Genomic DNA, 25,982 nt, shown 5'->3' with positions numbered 1-25,982 from the left:
TGCTCAGTATGAGAATCACAGTCTTTATGGTTACAGCTTCAGATATTAGGTACAAATCTACTGTATCCAAGTGAAATCTTCCACTGAAGCAAGCAACTGTGAAGTACAAATCATTACAAGATCCATTTGAGGCCATTCACAAGCAGCAGAAAGCGGGTCATAACTGCAGAAGCTCCAGGTAGAAGTAGACCATCAGGATGAATCAGGTAGGTATAGAAGTTGAGAGGAGCCACAGCAGTAGAAGTGTGTTAAGATCTGGCACCGGCAACACATCAGGCAGCAGGCGGACATAGGAGATAAAATTCTTCAATCAGCAAAAAATATGCAAACAGCTACTGAGAATCTTGAGGGTAACTTTGTTGTGAAAAGTACTAAGGACGAGAAAGATGATGGTGAAAAAAAGCACGATCAATTAGAACTGCAATTAGAAAATACAGCTACAGCTGATATAAAACCTCACAATTTATGTTCTCATATGCCACAATATCATAATTGTACTATTGTGTAAATATGTTTCTGCTTATTGTCCAGCCCTTTGGTTTGTCTGCTTCATTGGTTTTATTAAAGCAAGAACCTTCATGACAAATATTTCCTGTCTAGAATCCTCAATCCTAGTCATGTATACATCTACTCACTTTCATGCTCACAGCTGCCTATTTCTGAACCTTTCTCATTTCCCTTAGATTGAATTTATTTTCATTTTTGGTCCATTCTCTTTTTTTCATCCACTGTTTTAGCTAAATTTTAATTTCTAGTTCCACAGAATTTTCTGCTTTTCACTCTCACTAATCTATACTAGCACAGGTTCAGTTTGTTTGATTTAGTTCATGGCTTCACAGTCTGGAAGTGTTTCAGAAACCCAATTTTAAGGCCTTCATTAACTACTCTTGATTAAGACCTACTTCTTATTTAAGCCCTATCCAGGAACTGTTCTATGATCTAACCTGTGGTTTGACAACATTTAGCAGTGGTGTAGTCTACGTGATATGCAGGTATACGCCGTATACCCACTAGAAAAGGTCAAGGATTTCTGTATACCCACTTTAAAAAGCGCAAGGATATGTAACAACATCGTATTGTGACAGAATTTTCACACTTTCATTCATAAATTAACCACGTCTGTCTTGCGAGGCGTTTGTTTGACTTGAAGCGGCGATGTGCAGACCAATTGGCTGCTTCAATTCGAACACTAATGATATATGGACTATTAAGGATTCCATAGCCTGCTGTGACCTGGATCTGACATCACCTACCAAGCTTGGCGGTCATTCTCGGCGCGAGTTTGAAATCAAGTTATGCAAACCAGTAAAGGATATATGAAACGAAAGCAGACTCAAATTACACTCTCCCAGTGCTTTCGTAAGCCTGTCCTTGAAGCTACTGCTGCTTCGTGTGACGAAACTGAAATGATCTCAGCGTTCTGGACACAGGCAACTGGCCATCAACAGCTGGCATACGGCATGGTAAGGCGCAAGTAGAATGACTGTGTAGGTGGTTCAATCTTTGTGAAGAGCAAGCAGTTAATGGTATGAGAGATTTCACTGAGCACACAGACAGTGAGCCTGAAAGCCTAAAACCACTCATACGATGCATGCAGACCATCCCTTGCAGCACTGCCGAGTGTGAAAGGGGCTTCAGTCTCATGAACAATGTATACACGGACAAAAGATCTACACCGTTGTTGTCTAATGTAAGTAATTTGATGGTGATCAGCATCAATGGGCCACCTGTAAGACTTTTTGAGCCAAGGAATTACATTACAACATAGTTGCCATCGCTCTGCTACGCAAGCAAGGAGGCAATGCACACCTCAGATGCCTGAGTACAAACATACCTGGAAAGTTTTGTAGATTACCAGGCACTTTTTGTGTCCTCCTAATTCAGTGCATAATAGTTTATAATATTCTGTGATGAATGAGTGTTGGTGATAGAACTGCACAAATGTTCATTGTTAATACTGCTACCCATAAGCCTAAGTTTTCCTTTATTGTTAATAATAGTTCCAACTTGCACCCCTAAATGTGCATTGAAAATTGCCAGCTGATAAAACCTGCTAAAAATAAATCAACATGTTGATAACACATAAGCAGTCTTTCAGAATGCTCTCAATTACATGTAGATGCATACAGTATGCATTAGTGAGTGTGGGGGTGTTGCTCTGGGATGGGTGAGTATGAGGCTGGGAGGGAAAAATCACAGTATACTCACTACAAAAAACTAGACTACACCACTGGCATTTAGCTAAGTCAAATGTAATGCAATTAGTTTTGCTCCGATGTCTGTTAAATAAATAAATAAATGAATGAATGAATGAATGTTTAGTTGATCCACTTGTATGGAGATATAATAAATAAATTTTATGATGTTTCTGCTGTAACAGGGCTATTGGTGGGCTGTAAGCAAAGCTCTGTTTGGTTTTGGCACTTCTCCCAGGACTTGCATCTGCTTTGGTAACATTTCCTTAAGTTTCATTACACGTTCCTACACAGGCACAACCTGCTGATTATTCCATTGTCTTACAAAGGTTTCAGAGGTCTTTAGGTACTTTCTCAGGCCACTTCCACGGTTAGCTCTCTTAATTTTCATTTACATTTATTCAGTTGGGAGATGCTTCTATGCAAAGTTAGTTATAACTGTGGCAGAATTCCATGCAAGCAAAGTTGTGTTAAAGGAGCCAGTGTCTGCTCCTCCAAAAGGCTTAATCAGTAAAATTCTTAATTTGCTGTAATGTCCATTGTGTGCTGGTTATGTTATAGCTTAGTCGTATGAACACAACACACACGGCGCACAATCGCTCAGCCTTGGCCCATTACACTACTTGAGATGGCTCTGCTGCAGAATTACAGTTTTCAAACATAATCGAGGCACATTGTTTTTGAAGCAGGTAGTATACAGTAGTTCAAATATACAGTAGTTTAATTAAAAACCATATCTGTTTTTTGTGTTTAGGTTTGTTCTGTTGTTCTTTTCTTTACAGCTTTGATTGATTTTGAATTTAGCTGAATGTAAAGAGTAATATGACATAATAGGACACCAGGGACTCATCCATTTCCAGCATTATTCCCTGGATTTTATTCACCAAGTCTATTTGGTACATGTGGTGTACTGTGTTTTCTAAAAGTTCCAAGATGGTGGCTAGGTATTTAGTGATATTATATTTCATAGAGTTGATGCTGGTAACAATACACCTGAGAGGGGCTCCTCATATGAGTATCTTTGGAAAGCCATAAAAGCATGGGATAGCCTTCCCTCTGTAAAGTCTGGGATATAGGCACTGGTTGATGGCAGTCCTTGCCCTTCTTCCTGTTGTAGCAGTTAGTGCAATCCCTTTTCAGTGTTTCTTATGTTCTGATATCGCTAAGTATTGCTGTGACGTTGATGAGATAGTCCAGTGTGTTAAGTACTATCAGGGAGGCAGGAAGGTGTTTTGCATTGGAAATGCTAGAATCTTTAAGCATTCATGTGGTATGTGCTGAAATTCATGTGCTGTCATGAAAAAGTGACAGTCAAATCATTTTTAAACAGAGAATGTGTGTTGATTACAATGATATATTATTATATTATTTCATATGTTACAACTTTAAAGAAAACATTGCAATGAGTATGCAGCAATACTAAACGTTATAAAAAAAAAGTCCACACATCTTACCTTAAAAAAAAACCTTACCTTAAGTTGATGGTAGCACTCCAAAGGTGGACTTGCGGTCCAACATACAAATCCAAAACTACTCAAAATATTAAATTTTACAGTTAAAAGTACGTCCTTATATGACGATGATAATTATTATTATCCATCCATTATCCATACTGCTTATCCTACACAGGGTCGCAGGGGACCCTGAAGCTTATCCCAGGGAGTTAAGGGCACAAGGCAGGGGACACCCTAAACGGGGTGCCAACCCATCACATTGCACAATCGCACACACACACACACACACACACACACACACACTCATGCACCCATTCACTCACTAAAGACAGTTGTTTCCAAGACATGTTTTTGGACTGGAGGAGGAAACTGGAGTACCAGGAGGAAACCCCCGAAGCACAAGGAGAACATGCGAACTCCGCACACACAGGGCAGAGGCGGGATTCGAACCCCCAACCCACTAACCACTAAGCCACCGTGCCCCACTATTATTATTATTATTATTATTATTATTATTAATATTAATTTTTAATTACTAAATAAGTAAATGAGGTCATCTATGTCAAACTAAAACAACTGCCTGTGATCATAATCTGCAACTCTACCCATCACCTATTTAAAGTACTAGTAAACTTTAAGTAAAGACTTAAAGTCATAGTATGCTTACTCTGGCAGTTTTAGGCCAAGTGTCACTTCCAGACCATGCTGCTATGTTTATATCTTGAGGTCACACACAGTGTTTATAATGAATGTTTGGTCAGATCAAACCACGGCAGATTTTCTTTACAGGAGATCACATCAAATTAACCCAAACTCTGGCATTATTTTATTAATTTGACATAAAATTGCATTACAATTCCATGATCTCGATTTATTATTGTGTGGTTTTATTAAGTTGTGTGCACGATTAACTGTCGACACCTGATATAAAAAAATTAAATGCTAAATAATACAGTGTGCTGGATCAAGTGCTATTTTATAAGCTTCTGCATAATGAGGATGAAATCCATATAATTAAACCAAATTAGATTAAAATAGATTAAACCCAATTAGATGTTTTTTCAATGCTTGCCATCTTCTCATTCATATGTCATGCTGTTAGTCTTTTATTTTCAGGTTTAAATTTTCTTTTGCTTTCATATTACATCATATTACATTTGACTGCAAAAAACAAACAAACAAATTTAAAAACTATTTCCATCAGTCTGCATTTTCTGTCCCTGTTTTTTTGGGGCTTTAGGGCAAGTTCTTGCATTTAAAAGGCTGTGGTCAAGAAGATATTGAAAAATCCTGTCTTGGACACTTCTATTCAAGGAAAATCTGGCAACTTTGGACGTGAAAAGAAAAAAGTGATTTGCATAATCTGATTGGGAGCAAAGAAAAGTGGTGTGTGTGACTCGTCTCTGAAAAACAGTATATGGTCCTCAGTCACCAAGAATTACTACTACTTCTACTAGATGTTCATCATGAAAGTTATCTCACTTAGAACACTTATAAAGCTTGACATAATGACTGTTTAAAAACAAATAAATATAAACAAGAACGCACAAACTATAGTTTGATTTTTCATGTATTGAAAACGGATGTTCCTATACATAAATTCATTGCCGTATGTATGCATAGCACAGCCTCTATCCTGCTTGGTGCAGTACTATCTATCAATGCAAATTAAAATAAGAGCAAGCACAAAGGCCCCTCAACAGACAGAAGTTACATAACAATGGTGCATTTAGTATTAACCCCAAGAGAGTCAAATAAAAGAAGTCAAACTTAGTGAAGTTACTTTAGTGTTGCGGAGAGTATCAAACACTTTATATTATAGTACACTGGTTAGCTTGATGTGTGCTTAACAAAACTAAGTCAATTAATTGAGTCAAAAGTTGCATTTAAATGAGAGTTTTATATAGAAACTCTCAGATGAACCAGTGTCATGCTTAAATTATTGCAAAATTAGGGAACTGTATGCATTACAGTTGTACTGTGAATTTCTCATGAGGACATTAATATCTTGACCTTTGTGTAACTTTGTGCTTTGACTTTAAACATAATACATTTTGACACAGAAGGTTATTTATTTTTCTGTTCCTGTCCCTCATGCAGGTGTTTCACATGTAAACTTATCAGGTTTTATTGGGTGGAGTTATGTGTAAAGCTGTTTGTCTTTGGGACATAACACCATACATACACCATTGCTCATTCTCAAGAATTCAATTCATTAAAAAGTTAGAAGAATTTAAGATTATGATGTGGGGCAGGTTTAATGTCCATTTCTCTTCATATGACTTAATTTGTACGAGAGCGAACAACATTTAAAAAAATCCTACAAATCAGGACAACTTCACAATATTTAATATTCAAAGTATTTTATTGAATATGAATCTATGGGTAAAGTAGAATAATTTACTGTAAATTAAAGGGATTTTTAAAAAATATGTTCTTCTAATTGATTTGGATTTTTCTGTCATATAAAACTATAATGCAATAACAAATATAACATACCAATTCTGCAGAAATACGTATAATTTAGTATAATGTATAATAGACATGTATAATCATAAGCTATAAATAACTAGCTTGTTTTGGCTTTTTTGTGATCATGCCATTTACCTCATTCTAGAAACGTCCCTTATTCCCCACGCTCATGAATCAGTGCATATCCACTAGTGTTGTCTGTTCTCCTAGTGGCCCTGATTTAAATCAGTTGAACAGACAGTGACAGTACATCCTAATCAGTAGAAGAGAGAAATCAAGAGAACCATTTGGCTTCAGTGGGTGGAATGGTTAAAAATGGTTAACATCCCCATGTCCCTGTAGTATAACTGATGATATATTTTAGGAATGGGCCTTTTTCCATAAGGAAGGAACATTGTCATTTTAGATGTCTGCATATTAGGAGATGATTAAAGTAAAATTGTTGATGAGTAATTATAGTAATATTGTTGGTGCATTGTTTAAGCAATGACCACTGGAAAAAGGATGACCACAGGACATCTGCTGCGCACTAGGCATCTAACACAATTCTATTATGCCTTTAAAACCAATGAATAAATTTTATACTGAAATACACAGAGCTTTAGTAATTTGGATTTGTTCCTTGAGCTGTACAGACATCAAATTAAATGGTAGTCAGATGTACCAGAATGTGTTTGTAGTTCAGAATCCCAAATTACTTTTATGATTCTTGGGGTTGTGTAAGAGAAGTATCTACAGGAGTTCCTTAGTGAATTTGAGAACTCTCTGGCATGCAGTATTGTACTTAAAAAAGATCAAGGGCAAATTCTCTTCCAAATTAACATGAGCCTCTCCATACTTCTCTTGCTCCCTTTGTCATAAATTTAGGACAGACCTCTGTTAATGAAGGAAACGATTTTATAAAAATAATAATAATAATAATAATAATAATAATAATAATAATAATAATAAATAAAAATAATATTATTTTATTTAAAGAACCCACATGAGTTAAATTGACAACAACAACTGAGATAGTGGATCTCAAAAACCTACATGCACAGAGAGGTGTGAAACTTTGACTATCATAACATGTTTCATAATTGGTCATGTAATAATCGTTGGTGAGTTTGCTAGCTTATCATAAAGAATTCACAAAGCCTCATGTTTTGATTTGGTCAGAATGACCACTTCATTTATTTTTTACTATTAGTGTAATGCAACTAAAAGATTATTAGTGCCATTTATTTGCTTGGCTTAATGTTTTGCACATTACACAGCACTACATTTAGATCACCTTTAATGAATGAATCTTGGGAATATCTGAAAGAAAAAAAGAAGATTAAACGTATTATATCATTACTTTGTATCTAAAATTATATAAGTATAATATTTATAATAATACTGTATATCTATAAATAATCTTGAAGTAAGTATGACACATATTACACTACTACCTGTTCACACACACACACACACACATTATCTGGTACTGCATTGAATAGCTCGATTGATTCTGATGGAAATAAGAGATCATGGTGCCATTAAGAGGAAGAGGAAGGGCAATCCAAAACATGTCAATTGTAGGAGCATTGTCCTGATATCTAATAAAGGGGTTCTTCACTCCAGTCCTTGGAACCTCCTGTTCTTCAGAGTTTAAGGTTTTCCCTACTGCTGACACACCTGAACAAACTGATCAACTAATTACTAAGCTCTTAATGAGCTAGGCCAGGTATGTGGAGAGTAGGAGAATTTCAAACTGTGCCAAGCAGGGGGTCCCCAGGCCTGGAGTTAGGAACCCCTAATCTAGTACCAGTTGGGCCAACATAGAGAATTTGGGTTGTTCCATGCTAAATTAACTAATGATAAATTTACACAGCCAGCTTGTATGTTATTTACTTTATTTTATTATTTTAATACTATTCCTGCCAACCTCACAATTAAGTTTCAAAAAATATACTTAAATTCAGTGAATTTGCCAACAACCAATACAACAGTAGTTGACATTACTGACATAGTTTAACCAAAAAATCTTTATCAAAATATTCCATTAATTTGTGAATTTGTGGATTTCATCTCTAACCTGGCTGGTTTGTCTTTTTTTAGACAAAGCATTAATTGTTGGAGACTTTAATATTCATTTTGATAACCCAGAAGTCCCTCTGAAAACAGCGGTTGTGTCCATTCCAGATTCAGTAGGGGTCAATCAGAATGTAATTGGACCCACTCATAATGGTGGTTACACTTTTGATATAATACTAAAATTCAGATTAAATGTAGAAAATATAGTCACGTTTCCGGAGTCTGAAGCTATCTCAGATCATTATCTCATTTAAGATGTGTCTTAATCATAATATATGCACTGTGTCACGCTACCCCGTCAAACGTACATTCATGTATATAAATTGGTAGTATTTCAAACAGCATAGTAGGAAAGCCTCCTGAGCTACAGAAAATGTATTAGTGCTGCTAGATCAATGTATCTCTCCACCCTAATTGAAGATAACAAAATTAATCCTACATTGATATTTAATACTGTAGCAAAAATGACTAGGAATAAGACCACAACAGAAACATGCACACAATGATTATATAGCAGTGATGACAATCAAACCTCTTCTAAAAATAATCAATTCTTCGCTTAGCACTGGCTATGTACATAAATCTTTCAGCTAGCAGTTATCAAACCCCTGATTAAAAAACCTGACCTCAACCCCTGTCAATTGTCTAACTATAGGCCAATATCAAACCTCCCCTTTATCTCCAAGATCCTAGACAAGATTGTAGCACAGCAGCTATGCTCATACTTACATAGGAGTAACATTCATTAAATATATCAGTCAGGATTTAGGCCTCATTATAGCACAGAGACAGCGCTGGTTAAAGTGGTAAATGACCTACTACTGGCTTCTGATCATGGTTGTGTCTCCTTGCTCGTGTTGCTTGACCTTAGTGCAGCTTTTGATTCCACTGATCACGCTATTCTCCTTGATAGATTAGAAAATGTTGTTGACGTTAAGAGAACGACCCTCTCCTGGCTCAGGTCTTATTGACTGATTGTTATCTGTTTGTAGATGTAAATGGTGTCCTCTCTACGCATACTAAGGTAAAGTTTGGGGTTCCGCAAGGTTCTGTTTTAGGCCCACTGCTCGTTTCTCTGGGCAAAATTATTTGTAAACATCGTATTAGCTTCCACTGTTATGCTGATGACACACAGTTGTATGTTTCAGCAAAGCCAAATGACAGACACCTGCTTAATAAAGGTGAGGAATGTGTAAAGGACATTAGACACTGGATGCTTATTAATGCCCTTTTACTTAATTCTGACAAGACAGAAGTACTTGTACTAGGACCACATGGAGCTAGGAGTAAGCTTTCTGATTACATAGCAACACTGCATGGCCTTTCTGTTTCTTCATGTACAGCAGTAAAGGATGTGATTGGTGTGATTATTGACTCTAGTCTTTCATTTGAAGCTCATGTAGATAATATTACTAGGATAGCCTTCTTTCATCTCAGAAATATTGCTAAGATAAGAAATATAATGTCACTGCACAATGCAGAAAAATTAGTTCATGCTTTTGTTAACTCCCCACGCCACTTCGATCAAAAGGTGCAGGCTATTTGTTAGTACCTCGAATAGTGAAGGCTACAGCAGGGGGTAGAGCTTTCTCTTACAAAGCCCCACAATTATGGAACAGCCTTCCAATTAGTGTACGGGACTCAGACACAGTCTCAGTGTTTAAGTCTAGGCTGAAAACGTATTTGTTTAGTCAAGCCTTTTGTGTATCATTTTTTCTTAGGTAAAGGAGGAGATCTGGATGGTCCACGGGTATTGTGGTGAACTGGGATATTTGGATGCTGTCGACCAGCCAAGATTACTTTCAGATTTTAAATTATTATGTGTTTATGATGGGACATGAGTTCTTTGATTAGCAGCATTGTCCACATCAGACTCTGTGTCATCAGCTAAGGTAAAAGTCACTCTCAGAGTTTAAACATGACCCACTCAACTGTCTGCTCTTACATCCAATATGAAATAATCAATGATTCATTCAGTCAGTACTGTTGACAAAATTTCTTGTTGTAATTAATGTCTTTATTAGGTGATTAAAACACTTTAAAACTTTGCCTGGTGTCATCTGCACAGACTGTATAAGTGCTCTTTTCTGTTTTGATGATCATGTGATTGAGCAAGGAGCATTGCAGACAATGTGACAACTGTTATTTCATTAGGTTTTTGCCCTTTTTGCTATGGAGTGTAAATATTCATAAACCTAATAAAATTGTGAGAGAAAGACACTTAGCTAGTGATCTTTATAGGCAGAGAGCCAAGGGAAGTAGAGACGTAAAGGTGTATTATTGGCAGAAAAACTCAATTTTGGTCAAACCCTGATTTTCCAGAATTTAGCCACTGTGGCATGCAGTGGGTTTTTGCAAAGTGACAGAACTTTGGATTTCATATTGAGAGTTAACAGCAATGGATTCCAAATGCAAATGCCACACTTGAACTCAACTCTAGAGCTTTTATCTGCATACTTGTAAGTTTGAACAGGATGCTCGGTGTAAACTGTTATTATTTTGTCTTTTGGGAAACATGTAAATATCTTATGTAGCTTCTGAAGAGCAGTACTAAATGAAAAAATAAGATCTTTAAAGAAAATAATAACAATTTACACCGATCATCCTGTTCAAATGTTTACACCCCCCCTGGCTCTTAATGTATCGTGTTGCCTTCTTGAGCATCAGTGAATGCTTCCACCTTTTGTAGTAGTTGTGTATGAGTCTCTCAGTTGTCCCCAGTGTGAAAAGATGGATATCCACATCAAATAGACACTGTTTGGAAAGGGGTCAAATATGCAGAAGATGCTGGAAAAGCAAAGATTGTGCAGTATCTGGAGGATTTTTTTCTGAGGAACAGCAGGCAGTTTAACTGCTCAGGACAAACAAGGGACTACAACTACTATCACAAAACATAAAAACAGTCATTGATCACCCAGGTAAAACACATAGTATTAAGAATCAAGCATATTTAAACTTTTGAACTGTTTTATTTACTGTGTTTTTTTTTATTATTAACATTTTGCAGATTCTGCAAGGTGTATGCAAACTTATGACTCCAATTGTATAAGCTTTTGAACACCAGATATGAGTCCAAATTGGTAAGACACACAAAAAATACACAAACACTACATTTCCTTTCTATCATGCTATAGAACATTCAGGATGTGCATATGCCTGACACAGCCACATGTCAAGCGAGATTTGATGATGCAAATGCATCACTGACTGTCAAGGCCTGTCAGCATTTTCCACAGCCTGCCATCTCTCCCCCAAGGCTCTCATCCATGAAGCTCCATGCCAGCTGCATATCTAAGGCCCAGCGTGGTTCAGGCCCAAAATAAAGCCTGACTTCAGGGTCCATACTGGGCTCTGTGGGCAAGGAAACAGCCCCAACCACACAACTTCTCTCACTGCAGGCATCCCGCTCTGGGACCAATAAGCATAGATGCACAAACACACCTGATTTTCCTCTCTACTGCACATAATTCACTTAGGGGCGGACTGTGGTAACACCACCATACCCCTGTATTTTTTTTTAGCATCTGTTTTGAACATCAGATGTCATACAATAATTTATTGGATTTGGATCAAAGTAATATTAGTATGCATTGTGTTACATTGCATTGCAACTATACCATAATTCAGCAAGCTAAAACTATTATTATTGCAATACATTATTATTATCACATGAAATGCTGCATACAGGAAAGAAAGTTTGCATGTAAATACTGCATTTCCTTAACACTTCAGCTAAAGACAAAAGTAGTTAAAGTTAGAATGATATGTACAGCCACTTGTAAGTTGGTTCCAGAGTCTTTAATGATCATTTGACTATGCAAATACTCCTTAAAATTGTACTGCCTCAGGTTCTGCCACTGTGAAAGCAGTGTAACTCTTCTCTGTGTTGAGAAGAGATATGACAGTAATTTTCCAACTTGTAGTGTGTGTATCCAGAAAGACACAGTGAACAATGTGTCCTTGTCGGAAATTGAATGAGTGACAATACCCAACACTTCAGTAGCTGTATTAGTGTTAGCTTCATGCATCTCTGTGTTTCTAATCTTCTGTAACCTAAGATACCTGCTTTAATAACTGGGCTTTTAGGGGCTTCAACTGCACTATTAAAACAGCTCTGCTCCCAACACTATTCTGTGATCAGAGTGATGCCTCCAAAAAATTTAAGTGAGGTGGCAGAACAGTACCAGCGAAAATCTTTTGGTGGACACCACAAAGAGTATCATAGTTATTATTTTATGTTATATTAAGGATTGGCTGCTGAAGAGCTCTAACTGTACTCATATGATACAAATTAGCTATCTAAGTTACCATGTTAACATGGCCAGACTAGCAGAGGGCCTGCATACACTGTAACATCATGGTAGTTTTTACAGTTCCTTTTTTTTTTTTTTTTTTTTTTTTTTTTTACTGATTCTGCACACTTTTCGCAACTACTATTTACCACGTAGTTTGCAACTACTTTTCACCATTCTGAACCAAAGGTGTCAAATTCTGGACAAATTCTGCATTTCAGCCACTGACCTGTTTCAAATAGTTAAAATTAAAATAAAAGCCAATATTCTCTTATTGAGACTGTGTATGAAATGCTGGAAATATAAACAGGTAACCAAACAGCATGAAAAATGTTGCCATATTAACCCAGATATTGGACTCATAGGTAAATAGCATGATCTTGTGCAGGTACAAAGTTTAGCCATTTTATAGAGTCTATAAACAAAGCTACAACTGCTATATTCATGATCCTCAGAAAACACTGGTGTTTTGTGTTCCTGGGATCATTTCTGTCAGAACAAATGTGGCCTGAATTTCCCGGGGTAAACAGCTCTGAAACACCATGACAAATAACCCACAATCGAACATGTTTTCCCACACCCGTCACCATCCATTGCCCCAGCTCAGTAAATTAAAGATTGATTAATTTTTCTCCAGGGTATAGAAATGTAGTCAGTGGAATAACCCAGTTCACTGAAGTGCTGCCTTAAATTTAACCCTGTAAACTGGGGCATCATATGTCCCTCCCCATTGTTCTAAGCTTTTATGTGTTTCTTAGCTAAAAAAAGCTCTTTTCATTGTAATCGTAAGTTTGTCTGTGAATAAACCTCACAGACAATGACAAGAAACCAATTCTTCCATCCACATCCGTATCCTGTCTTACTAAGCTCTTATGTGAAGCTATTCTGTCCATCTGGGTATTATTTTTGGAATGCAGTCTGAGCAGGAGCCCCAGGGCACAGGAAAGGCTCAGGAGAAGTTTATTTTCTCATTCAGGTGGGAAATACGGTCCTATCTACATGGGCTATCTCCTGCCACTGGCTCAGGTCACTAGTCCATGACTAATGCAAGCTGTCAAGAGACAGAGTCAGAGACGGATGCAGTTGCAGATGAACTTTTTATTAAAAAGACACTGGCAAACAATTCCAAAACTTGAACCAAAACCATAAACAGGGACAGGCAGAAAGTCAGGTGATCAGCAAACAGAGTCATATAGGCAAATACCAAATCTTAGCAACAAGGCAAGATCAAAAACCAAAACAGTGAGACACAATATGCAAGGCTTTGTAAGTCAGGTAAATGTACACTGAGCGCTACTTAATCACAGTCAAGCACTGATTCCAATGCAGGCACAAAAGCTACATTATTGTCCCATATATTTCATACAGAGTAACACAGGTTAGTCCTTATGTTACCTTATTTACAAATAAGTATAAAATGAAGACAATTCTGAAGAAAGTTCTGAATGAATACTGCAGACAACAGAACTTTGACGAAAGGAATGAAAGTCTGCTCTGGCTGGAAATTCAAGGCAGGCATGTTAACACCAACAGTGTGTGCTCATTTAGGAGGCAGCCCATTTAAAGAAGCAAGGGCGTTAGGTTCTGTGCAAGGGTCTGCTAAGTCTTGTTTTGTTTGAATTCCAGCCTGTAAGGAGTCACTCCTCCTTCTCCCCTTTTCTATTTTCATATTTTTAGTTTTACTTTAGTTTTTAATTAGATATTTACTAATTATATATCTTTTAATGTTCTAATGTTCTATTTACGTTTTTCTTGTATTAAATGCTATATCTTTTACCATTTATTCTTTTACTTTTATACTTTACTTAATTGTCATTTTGTAAAGCACTTCTTTTTGTATGAAAGCTGGTATATACTTAAAGATTGCTTTTATTATTATTATTACTATTATTATTATTATTATTATTATTATTATTATTATTATTCATAAAAAGATGCTAGGATGGGCCATATTGTATTGTGGATCACTGGCATATAAAAGAGCATGCTGAAATGACCAAGAAGGTGAGTAGTTAATGACTCTGAATGCTTTTACAGCAGTTTTCTTGGCTAAATAAATCAGAAGACAAGAAAATCAGCAAGAAGCCAGGGGAGGCAGCTGTTTCAGCTCTGCAGTCACTGTTGGCATACTCTGTGTACTGAGATACATTTCCAGACACTTGGCACTTGCTTCCTTGCAACCTAGGGCACAGAGGATCCGGAGCCTATCTCAGGAACACTGGGGGTTCTGAGGCTGTGCTGAGCAACCTTTCCAGACTCCTGTCATTACTCACTCCCCTCATTTGGCCCTGTCTTTTCCCTTGCTTCCTTTATGTTTCCCTGCTCTGCTGCAGTCTTTTTTCTATAAGTGCAGAGAATCTTTCATTGAGTTCTGTCAAAGAGACTCACACTAACAATCTCCGTTTACATTTGGAAGATGCTTTTATTTAATTTTATCAGTCTCAATTTTCTGATCAGTCCCCTACAGCCTTAACCACTGAGCCACGACTGCGGTCACCTTCATGACTTTCTGAATTGTTTTGTAGCTCCTGTTTGGCTCAGTGCAGCTCTGGTTCAGCCTCTGCACCTCCTGTTCATGATCACTTACACCAGCTCCTACAGTATGACGGTACAGCTCCTACAATATCATTAGCACAGCTATTTGTGCACTTTTATTTTTGTAACTCCTTCATGAGTTCTTGCTTCTGTTTTCTTAGCATTTCTAAACTATGTTTGTTTTCTTTAATCACCAGGATTTTTTTTTTTTTTGTTCAGACCAGTCATCTATTGCCTGATTAACAATTTCATAACACATTGCTCTATCTGCTGGTTTCTTTAAATGTATCTGCCTGTAATGACAATGTAGCTCCCCCTGTGTTACTTCGTACTTCATATTTATGTTCATACTGCACTTGGCCTGAAACAGTATCACAGCCAGCATGACTTTAAATCCAGCTACTCGCCACTGACCTACAAACATGATATCTTCAGATTTCTCTAAAAATAGCTCCTCCATCGAGCCTCCTGGAGTTCATTGCACACCTTCTCTGCAGTAGCAACCTTTAAGACAATTACCAAGTTATAATTTAATTACTAGCTAGTCCACACAGAGATTTTACCATCCACTGATTGCATTATGGACAGGTGCTGTCTTTCATACGGAATCAAACAGGTCAGATCAGACACTGTAGATTAAACAGAGGATGGTTTAAGGAAATTGTTACTGGGTATGTAACATGTCAGAGCAAGTTATCTGGGGAACTTCCTGGACAAACATTAGGAAGACAGGAACAGATATATTTTTGCTATGCTCATGAGGAGCATCACATAGGCTAGACTGATGTTCAACTGGTGTTCAAAAGACAGGTATTTTATTTGGTTTTGTCAGTATTTATTTAAACATGCTTTTGATTAAACACTACTATTTGGAATATCTTTTTCATTGTTTGGTATCAATGTTTTCAACACATGATCCATTGTTTTGCAGATGCATGATGAAGTAAAGTATTGTTGCCTAAAAAGATAACAGCATGGCAAAAAAAGGATGCTACTGGACAGATATACACACACATATGCACTTAGAGGGGCAGTGCTGAGGGTATTTCTCCCTTGATGTTAAAGAGCTCTCAGAGTCTTTGGGAGTTTTTCAAATTTCATGACGGAATCTGTTAGGCAGTCCAGCTGTGCCATTTATTCCACCATCCCAGAATCACAAGTAAAACTAATCTGGCTTTAGACTTGTTTTAACATTCAGTGTTAATATCACCATGTGCTGTTTATTCCTGGATCATAGTTATACGGGACATTGTGAAGACTAAAAATGGAACCCATCGTTTTCTGTGTGACACTGGATAATGGGATTATAAATCATTCAACAACTGTATATTACAAAGTCAAACAGTGCTAAATGTGTTGAAACGATGTTCAATATGAGCATCACATTGTTTAGAATTACAGTAGTCGTTATTTGGTACAAAGCTACTATATCCAGGTGAAATTATCCATTGAAGCTAGGGTGAGATTTGGGCATAAACTCTTTTCACAAAGTGCAAACCTTTAGGGGGTTTATGTTTAACCATAAACAACAGCACAGAGTGAGTCACAAGTGAAGAAATCACAAGTGGAGAGAGACGATAGATTGTTGAGGCTTGCCAGCAGTTATCTGATGTGATTTGGACTCCTGGCTCCTCCAGGACATGTTTACCCACATGTTTACACCATTACAGACCAGGTTCATTTATTACGGTTTATTAGAATCAGTTATGAAAATGGTGATATGCTGTATCAGTGTTTTCTGTGGCTTATCTCAGTTAATAATATGTTAAGCATGTTTGTAGCATAAATTTATTGCAAACGACTTGTTAAAGCTTGGCTTTAACCTTCTCCTTGATACAAAGCTATTAAAATAATAAAAGTGAAAGTAAATAGTGACATTTCACTTGACCATGCTTTAGGTTTTGGTTATTTATTCACATTTTGACCAAGAATAAGAAGAATTTCATTAATTATGCAAGGAAGAAAATGCAACAGGGTGTGCTCTTATATGAAAATAATTAACTGGGTGGTGTGATGCAAGCCAATGTCTTATAAAAGCACGTCCTAAAGTACTTTATTGCTCTTATCCTCCAGCAATTTCCTAACATTTTTTTATATATCAAAGAATGACACATCATACTTTATCTATTTGTAGTTACATTTAATGTTCTGGAACATTCCAGGCACAAGTTAGTTCCTGTTATTACTTACATTAAAGCAGCTATAAATATTTGTTATAGCTATCAAGCCCTTTATCTTGAAGTTAAGAATAAAAAAGCAGTTCGCTACCACAATGACTTCCATCCTGGTACAAACTGCTGACAAACTGCTAGAGTGCTGTGGTTCAATAAGTGGCATAATAAGAAGATACTTTTAATTCATAGCTGTTGTTTCACTTGATACACAGTGAGGGGAACTTATTCGGATAATTTTGTTTTTGTTATTTAATATTCTTTCAGTGCACTCAGTGAGTCCACTTCAACTCTACACACATAATGCCTTTTTTACTGCTTATAAGTATGAAAAAAGTTTAAAAAATTAAATATATATATATATATATATATATATATATATATATATATATATATTTATATATATATAATTTTTAAAACTTTTTTCATATTTATAAGCAGTAAAAAGGCATTATATATACATACATATACATACATACATATATATATATATATATATATATATATATATATATATATATATATATACAGTCAGGTTCAGAAGTATTTGGACAATATTGGAGTTTTTGTGATTTTGCTTTATATGCCACCACAATAGATTTGAAATAAAATGATCAAGATGTGATCAAAGTGTAGACTTTTAGCTTTATTTTAAGAGGTTCCACAAAAATATGGCATTTACCATTTAGGAATTACAGCCATTTTAAGCAAAGTACTTCCATTTTTGGGGGCTCAAAGGTATTTGGACAATTGGCTGACAAGACGTTAACTGACCAGGTGCGGTCCATTCCCTCGTTACTTCAAGACAAATGAAGCAGATAAAAGTTCTGGAGTTGATATCAGGTATTGAGTTGGCATTTGGCAGCTGTTCGACTGGAGCTACCAATATGAAGTCCAAGGAGATCTCAATACAAGTGAAGGAGGCCATCACTAGGATGAAAAAACAACATAAATCTATAAGTGAGATAGCAGAAACCTTAGGTGTGGCCAAATCAACAGTTGGGTACATTCTTAAAAAGAAAGAAAGCACTGGTAAGCTCAACAATATCGAAAGGCCTGGAAGACCACGGAAGACAACTAAAGTGGTGGATCGCAGAATCCTTTCCTTGGTGAAGAAAAACCCCTTCACACCATCAACGGAAGTCACGAATACTTTGGAGAAAGTAAGTGTATCATTGTCAAAATCTACAATCAAGAGACGCCTTCATGAATGTAAATACAGAGGGTTTACAACAAGGGTTTACAACAAGGTACCAGAATGATGGGAAGAGAAAAGTATGGCGAAAGAAAGGAACAGCTTATGATCCAAAGTATACCAGATCTTGTGTCAAACATGGTGGAGGCAGTGTTATGGCATGGGCATGTATGGCTGCCAATGGAACGGGCTCACTGGTGTTTATTGATGAAGTGACTGCTGACAGAAGTAGCAAGATGAATTCTGAGGTGTATAGGGCTATAATCTCTGCTCACATTCAGCCAAATGCTACAAAACTGATAGGACGCCGCTTCACAGTGCAGGTGGATAATGACGCTAAACATACTGCGAAAGCAACTCAAGACATTTTGAAGGCAAAGAAATGCAATATTCTTCAATGGCCAAGTCAGTCGCCTGATCTCAACCCAATAGAGCATGCTTTTCTCCAGGGAGGAGACTCAGAATTTGGTGATGTCCATGGGCTCCAGACTTCAAGCAGTCATTGACTGCAAAGGATTTTCATCCAAGTATTAAAATTATGGTTATATTTACAATTATGTCACTTTGTCCAAATACCTTTGAGCCCCTGAGAATGGAGGTACTTTGTTGAAAATGGCTGTAATTCCTAAATGGTAAATGCCATATTTTTATGGAACCTCTTAAAATAAAGCTGAAAGTCTACACTTCGATCACATTTTGATTGTTTTATTTCAAATCCATTGTGGTGGTGTATAAAGGCAAAATCACAAAAACTCTGTCATTGTTCAAATACTTGTGGACCTAACTGTGTATATATATATATATATATATATATATATATATATATATATATATATATATATATATATATATATATATATCGATTAGCCATAAAATTAAATTATGATTTATAATGATAATCTAGGCATCACACAAAAACCATAAATTCAACGCAAGTTTTTTATACTAACCTAACAAATGTAGCTACAAAATTAAGTCTACCCAGTCGATTCCACTAATTATTATTTACAGACCTTATTCTGAATTCCTTTGTGAATTTGCAGATTTCATCTCTAACCTAGTTGTTTCTTTAGACAAAGCATTAATTGGTGGAGACTTTAATATTCATTTTGATAACCCAAAAGAGAGAACCCTCTGAGAACAGCAGTTGTGTCCATTCTAGATTCAGTAGGTGTCAATCAAAATGTAATAGGACCCACTCATAATGGCCATCACACTCTTGATCTAATACTAACATTCAGATTAAATACACAAAATATAGTCACATTTATGCATTATCTCATCTCATTTAAGATGTGTCTTAATCATAATATATGCACCTTCCCATGCTACCGCGTCAAACATACCTTCGCATCAGCTACTGCACAGAGTTTTATCAATAATCTCCCAGAATTATCAACTATGAATGGATCACTGTCTAATCCCAAAGAATTTGATCAGGCAACTGAATGCTTAGAGTCAATATTCTGCTACATGCTAGATAATGTAGCTCCACTTAAAAGAAAAATAATTACAGAGAAAAAGCTAGCACCCTGGTATAACAATCACGCATGTACCTTAAAAGAGACCACTCGAAAATTAGAACGTAAATGTGTTGCTTGACCTTCGTGTAGCTTTTGATACCATTGATCATACTATTCTCCTCGATAGATTAGAAAATGTTGTAGGAGTTAAGGGAACAGCCCTCTCCTGGCTCAGGTCTTATTTGACTGATCGTTATCAGTTTGTAAATGGTGTCCTCTCTACGCATACTAAGTTAAAGTTTGGTGCTCCGCAAGGTTCTGTTTTAGGCCCACTGCTTTTTTCTTTATATATGCTACCTCTGGGCAAAATAATTTATTAGCTTCCACTGTTATGCTGATGACACACAGTTGTATGTTTCAGCAAAGCCAGATGACAGACACCAGCTTAATAAAGTTGAGGAATGTGTAAAGGACATTAGACACTGGATGTTTATTAATTTATTTTAGTTATTTTACTTCATTCTGACAAGACAGAACTTCAATTTAATTAAATTTTATTTGTGTAGCGCTTTCAACAATGGACATTGTCACAAAGCAGCTATACAGAAATAAATACATTAAAATTAAATTAAATCAAAGTAAATTGTAAATGTGTGAATTTATCCCTAATGAGCAAGCCAGAGGAGACGGTTGCAAGGAAAAACTGAGACGAAATGAGGAAGAAACCTTGAGAGGAACCAGACTCAAAAGGGAACCCATCCTCATCTGGGTGACAATAGATAGTGTGATTAATAATAAATACCTTCTGTAACTGCGTACTAAATGGGCAAATAGTGCAATTGTGCAACCAGTAAATTCATTACAGTTTTCACATGAAGTCTGGTTTGTTGAACCTATCCACTGTCCACTGATGGAGACCTGAGTGCAAAACTGCTTGGAAGAGCCGCACCCCCAAAACCACCACAGCAATCACAGTTCCAAGCCATCACAGTACAACTGCCCATATGAACTGCAATCCAAAGCCATCTCCACAGCCCCCAAGCGACACCATCCCCAGCAATCCCAATCATCTTCAGGCCCTCCATGTAACTCTGGATGGCCTTTCTGTTTCATCATGTTCTAGCAATCTCCCGGGTTTGGGCGAAAAAAAGGGAGCAGGAGAAAGGCTTGGCACAACTCAGTTTCTCAGTTTCTCTTCTGTTTTGCACAGTCTATTTCAGTTCCACACACATACACTCGCAATCGCACACGCACGGCTCTGTGCTGGATCGGGCTCTCTCTCACGAGGTGCTCGTCTCTTTCACTCTTATCCTCGGCCCAGCTAACTGCAACACAGAACACTCGTTAGTCAAATTCCCCACAGGTGTGCACTCCTTACCATTCACCTTCTCCAGCTCCGCCCTCCATTCACAAATCGGCACTTGACCACCCCCCGTTTCCACACGTGCAGCAGTAAAAGACCTTGGTGTGATTATTGGCTCCAGTCTTTCATTTGAAGCTCATGTAGATAATATTACTACGATAGCCTTCTTTCATCTCAGAAGTATTGCTAAGATAAGAAATGTAATGTCACTACACCATGAAGAAAAATTAGTTCATGTTTTTATTACTTCTAGGTTGGATTATTGTAATGCCTTACTGTCTGGATGTTCCAGTAGATGCATAAACAAGCTCCAGTTAGTCCAGAATGCAGCTGCAAGAGTCCTTACTAGAACCAGAAGATATGACCACATCACCCCTATCTTATCCACACTGCATTGGCTCCCAATCAGATTTCTCATTGATTATAAAATACTACTTGTGACCTATAAAGCACTGAATGGACTCACGCCACAGTACCTGAGCGAATTTTTGGTCTTTTATGATCTGCCTCGCCTACTTCGATCAAAAGGTGCAGGCTCTTTGTTGGTACCTCGAATAGTGAAGGCTACAGCAGGGGGAGAGATTTCTCTTACAAATCCCCACAGTTATGGAATAGCCTTCCAATTAGTGTTTAGGTCTAGGCTGAAAACATATTTGTTTAGTCAAGCCTTTAGTGAATAGTTTTTTCTTAGGTAAAGGAGCAGATCCGAAGGGTTCACAGGCATAGAGTGTTGTGGTGAAATGGGATGTTTGGATGGGGTCCCATGCTACACATGCTGCTCCTGAGATACCAGTGATGAGCACAACTCCTCTGCTAAAAAGAAGCAAAGACATGCACATCTAAAAGCATTTAGACAAATCAGAACTCTTATAGAATACTATACTCTGGTCAGAAGAAACAAAAATACAATTGTTCGCAATAATTCAGCTCATCATGTTTGAAGAAAGAAGTGTTGTGCATATGATCCCAAGAACACCATACCCACAGTGAAGTACAGAGATGGGAGCATCATGATATGGGGCTGCTTCTCTGCAAATGGTACTGGGCATTATATGTCATTAAAGGAAACATGAATGGAGTGATGTAACAGGACACATTAAAGGAAAACTTAACCTCATTGGCCAACAAACTGAATTTGTAGAGAAGATGGACATTTCACCAAGACAATGTCCCCAAACATATAGCCAAAATAACTCAACCTCCTGACTTGAATCCTATTGAAAATCCAACTGATTTTGAAATTGCAAGGCCACCAGAGAGGAATTAAAGATGATTTGCCAAGATGAATGCACCAAAATTGAACCACAATGTTGCGAAAACCTAAATACTTCCAAAGCTGTAATTGCCAGCAACAGCTTTGCAACAAAGCACTAATGCTGTTACTTTGTGGTGTCCAAATACTTTTCCCCATAACAATTATGTTTCTTACACATATATTTTTATGCTTATGAATACAGTGTTTTTTCATATTTAGAAGTACAAAACCAAAATACATTATGTGTGTAAATTTCGTGTGTGTAAAATGGATACGTGCACTGAAAGTATATTAAATAACAAAAACTAAAAAGTACTTAGTTCCACCACACTGTAATTATTAAATAAAACATTTCAATTGTGTATTGTGCTAATAAATATGTACAGAGTCACTGAAAGGAAACATTACAAAATATAATTACCTAGCTTTTTGCTGGCAATACCCAGCAGGATTATTATTTACCCATAATGCCAGTACTGACATGATACACTATATGACCAATGTTTGTGGACACCTGACCATAACACTTATATGTGCTTGTTGAACATCCCATTCCAGAATTAGTACCCCTCTGCTGTTATAATAACCTCCACTCTTCAGAGAAGTCATGCCACTAGGTTTTGGAGCATCACTGTGGGGATTTGTGCTCCTTCAGCCACAAGAGCAATAGTGAGGACACTGATATTCGGTGAAGAGGCCTGGGGTGCAGTCGGTGTTCCAGGTCATCCCAAAGTTGTTCAGTGGGATTGAAGTCAGGGCTCTGTGCAGACCATTCGAGCTCTTCCACTCCAAATTTGGTAAACAGTGTAATCATGGAGCTTGCTTTGTGCACAGGGGCATTGTCATGCTGGAACATGTTTGTGCCCCTTAGTTCCAGTGAAGGAAATCTTAATGCTACAGCATAAAGACATTTTATACAACTGTGTGCTTCCAACTTTTTGGCAACAGTTTGGGGAAGTCCATAAACTTTTGGTCATATAATCTATTTTATGTGCAAACCCTAAGGGAAGCCACATTAGAAATATGAAAGAGGTTTATGATTAAATGGTTTACAGAAGTATGATATTCAATGCCATGATAAAGGTGTGGCAAAGAAAGGACAAAAAATACATAATGCAGTCATAGCTGTCTCTGGGGCACTTAAGTATTCTTGCCTATTGTTAAGTAGCTATAATGTCAGTCCCTACAAGTCTATCAGAGTTTACACCAAATGAAGTAGTAATGATCACAACATACAATCTGAAATATTTGATGTTGACAGTTTGTTCATGTTGTTCACAAAAAAATTTTTTTTTGTTTCTTTTCCTTCTAAATTTGACTTTTTTTTGTTTCGGAATCCTTGTTAACACGAGGAAACTGTTCGCTGGCACAGTGCTGTTGTCCCTTGTGTTAAATTTACATACTTTAGAAGGAAACAAATAGGATTGCCAGAGTTTCACACAGTCATAATTCACAACCAGAAATAAATACTGCACTATAACAGGACCGTCAGTTTGATTTAAAACCCCCTTATCAAGTAATACAGTTTTTCATCCATAACTGATGCAATCATTTATCAAATAGAAAGATACTAAATGCTGTAAAATAAATCATTAACACATACAACCATAGTCCTAACAAAGTCCTATTCTGTACCTTAAATCAGTCTCTGTAATCATAAATGTGTAATATAAATCAAAAAGGGAGAAGCAGTACAATATGTATGAGATCGTAACACATTTTCTCACAGAAATGTAATGAGTGTATTTGTGCTATTTATGGCTTCCTCTTTGTAACTGTCTTGCTCAAGAACGGGGAAGGAAGTGTTCACTTAATCACAATCAGCTGACGAATGGCAACATACTTCCTGTTTCAGAAATGCCAGTGAACCAGTGAGGTGAAGCTTACCCCTGCACTGATGTAGGTTTAATCAACATGATCAGCGCTGGTTGAAGACATTTATTTAAGAAGAGGGCATGCCTTTAATACAATACTATTTCATTGGTTATCATTAATTAATTGGCCCAAAAGAAATGGTCCCCTTGGCCTCCTTGGTGTTAGTGAATGACAATGTTGCACATCATTGTGCATTTTTCATCTATTGTTCTCTGTCTCAGAGGACACTGCTAATGCAACAGTGTGTTTTTCAGTACTGTAGTCTAGCTTTGCTTTTCAATACTAGTGTAAAATTTTTATTCTTGTAGTAAGGTGTTGGGGCCAACACAAGCCACCAGAACAGCTTGAATGCATCTTGGGATAGACTGTACATGTCTTTATAACTGTACTATAGAGAAGAACACCGTCCTTAAAAAAGATATTCTCCCAGTTGGTGTTTTGATGATGGTGATGGAGAGTACTGTCTAACACTTCATTTCAAAATCTCCCAGAGGTGTTTAATTGGGTTGAGATCTGCTGAGTGTGAAGGCCATGGCATATGATCTACATCATTTACATCCTCATCAAATCACTCAGTGAGCTCTCATGACCTGTGGATGGGCACATTGTCATCCTGACACCACTCCTATTGGGACAGAAATGTTTAATCACAGAATAAAGATGATCAGTTAGAAGAACTTTGTATTGATGTGCAGTGATTTCTCTCTGTGGGGACAAGTGAACCTTTATGCCAGCAAAATGCCCTCATGTTGCATAACAGAGCCATTTTTTTCCCTTAAATTTGTCACCTATTTGCATCTATAGCTCTATTTCTGTTACTATTACTGTTCAATACTGCAGAATTCATGTTATTCTGCACATGTTATTCCAGGTTTTTAAATATATATTTTATCCTGCTAAAAACTGATACAAGATTACAGGGAAAAAAAATCAAATGCTACCTTAGATCTAGACAAAACGACATTAAACATAAATGACATGCGTACAGCTACTGACCTCTTGTGGTTAACACAACTGAAAGCGATCTGGACTCCTCGAGCAATCTGATGGGCTTCGTATTTTTGAATATGAGATATTTATTACAATAAATATTCTGTTTATTGTTATCTGCTCAAACATTCCGTTATCTGCTCAAACATTCCGTTATCTGCTCAAACATTCTGAACACTATGGTCTTCAAAGTGACCTCAAATCAGACATTATTAAATGATCATCCATTTGTTCTCAGCAAAGAAAAAAAAATCATGCGGGAGAGAAATGTTACTTTTTCTACATGTGGCAGTGTAGCAGTTGTTATTGTAAGTATTACAGCTTTGAGATACTCAGTAATTGATTTTTTCCCTACATTCAGTAGACCCAAACACTTAGTCAGCTGATAACAAATGGCTTCTGCATTTCCTAGACGCAGGACAAGTCTTAGCATCACTCAGATTTGGATCAACATTATTATAATTTATTTATGAATTCTGGGTTTGTTTGAGTTGTGCTCTGTTATTCAACAGACAGATTTCTTTCTTACTTTTTGACTCAGTGTGTCTCAGTGTGTCTTTTTAGAGCATGATGTTACATTAGCACTCAGGTCTTCACCTGGTTTGTTCTCTTACTGTTCAGCGTTTTGCAGTAAGTTTCTTTAATCTTTGTCTCATCCTTA

This window comes from Pangasianodon hypophthalmus, chromosome 1 (genome assembly GCF_027358585.1).
Source record: "Pangasianodon hypophthalmus isolate fPanHyp1 chromosome 1, fPanHyp1.pri, whole genome shotgun sequence".
Taxonomy (NCBI): Eukaryota; Metazoa; Chordata; class Actinopteri; order Siluriformes; family Pangasiidae; genus Pangasianodon; species Pangasianodon hypophthalmus.
Note: the sequence above shows the minus strand (reverse complement) of the source record.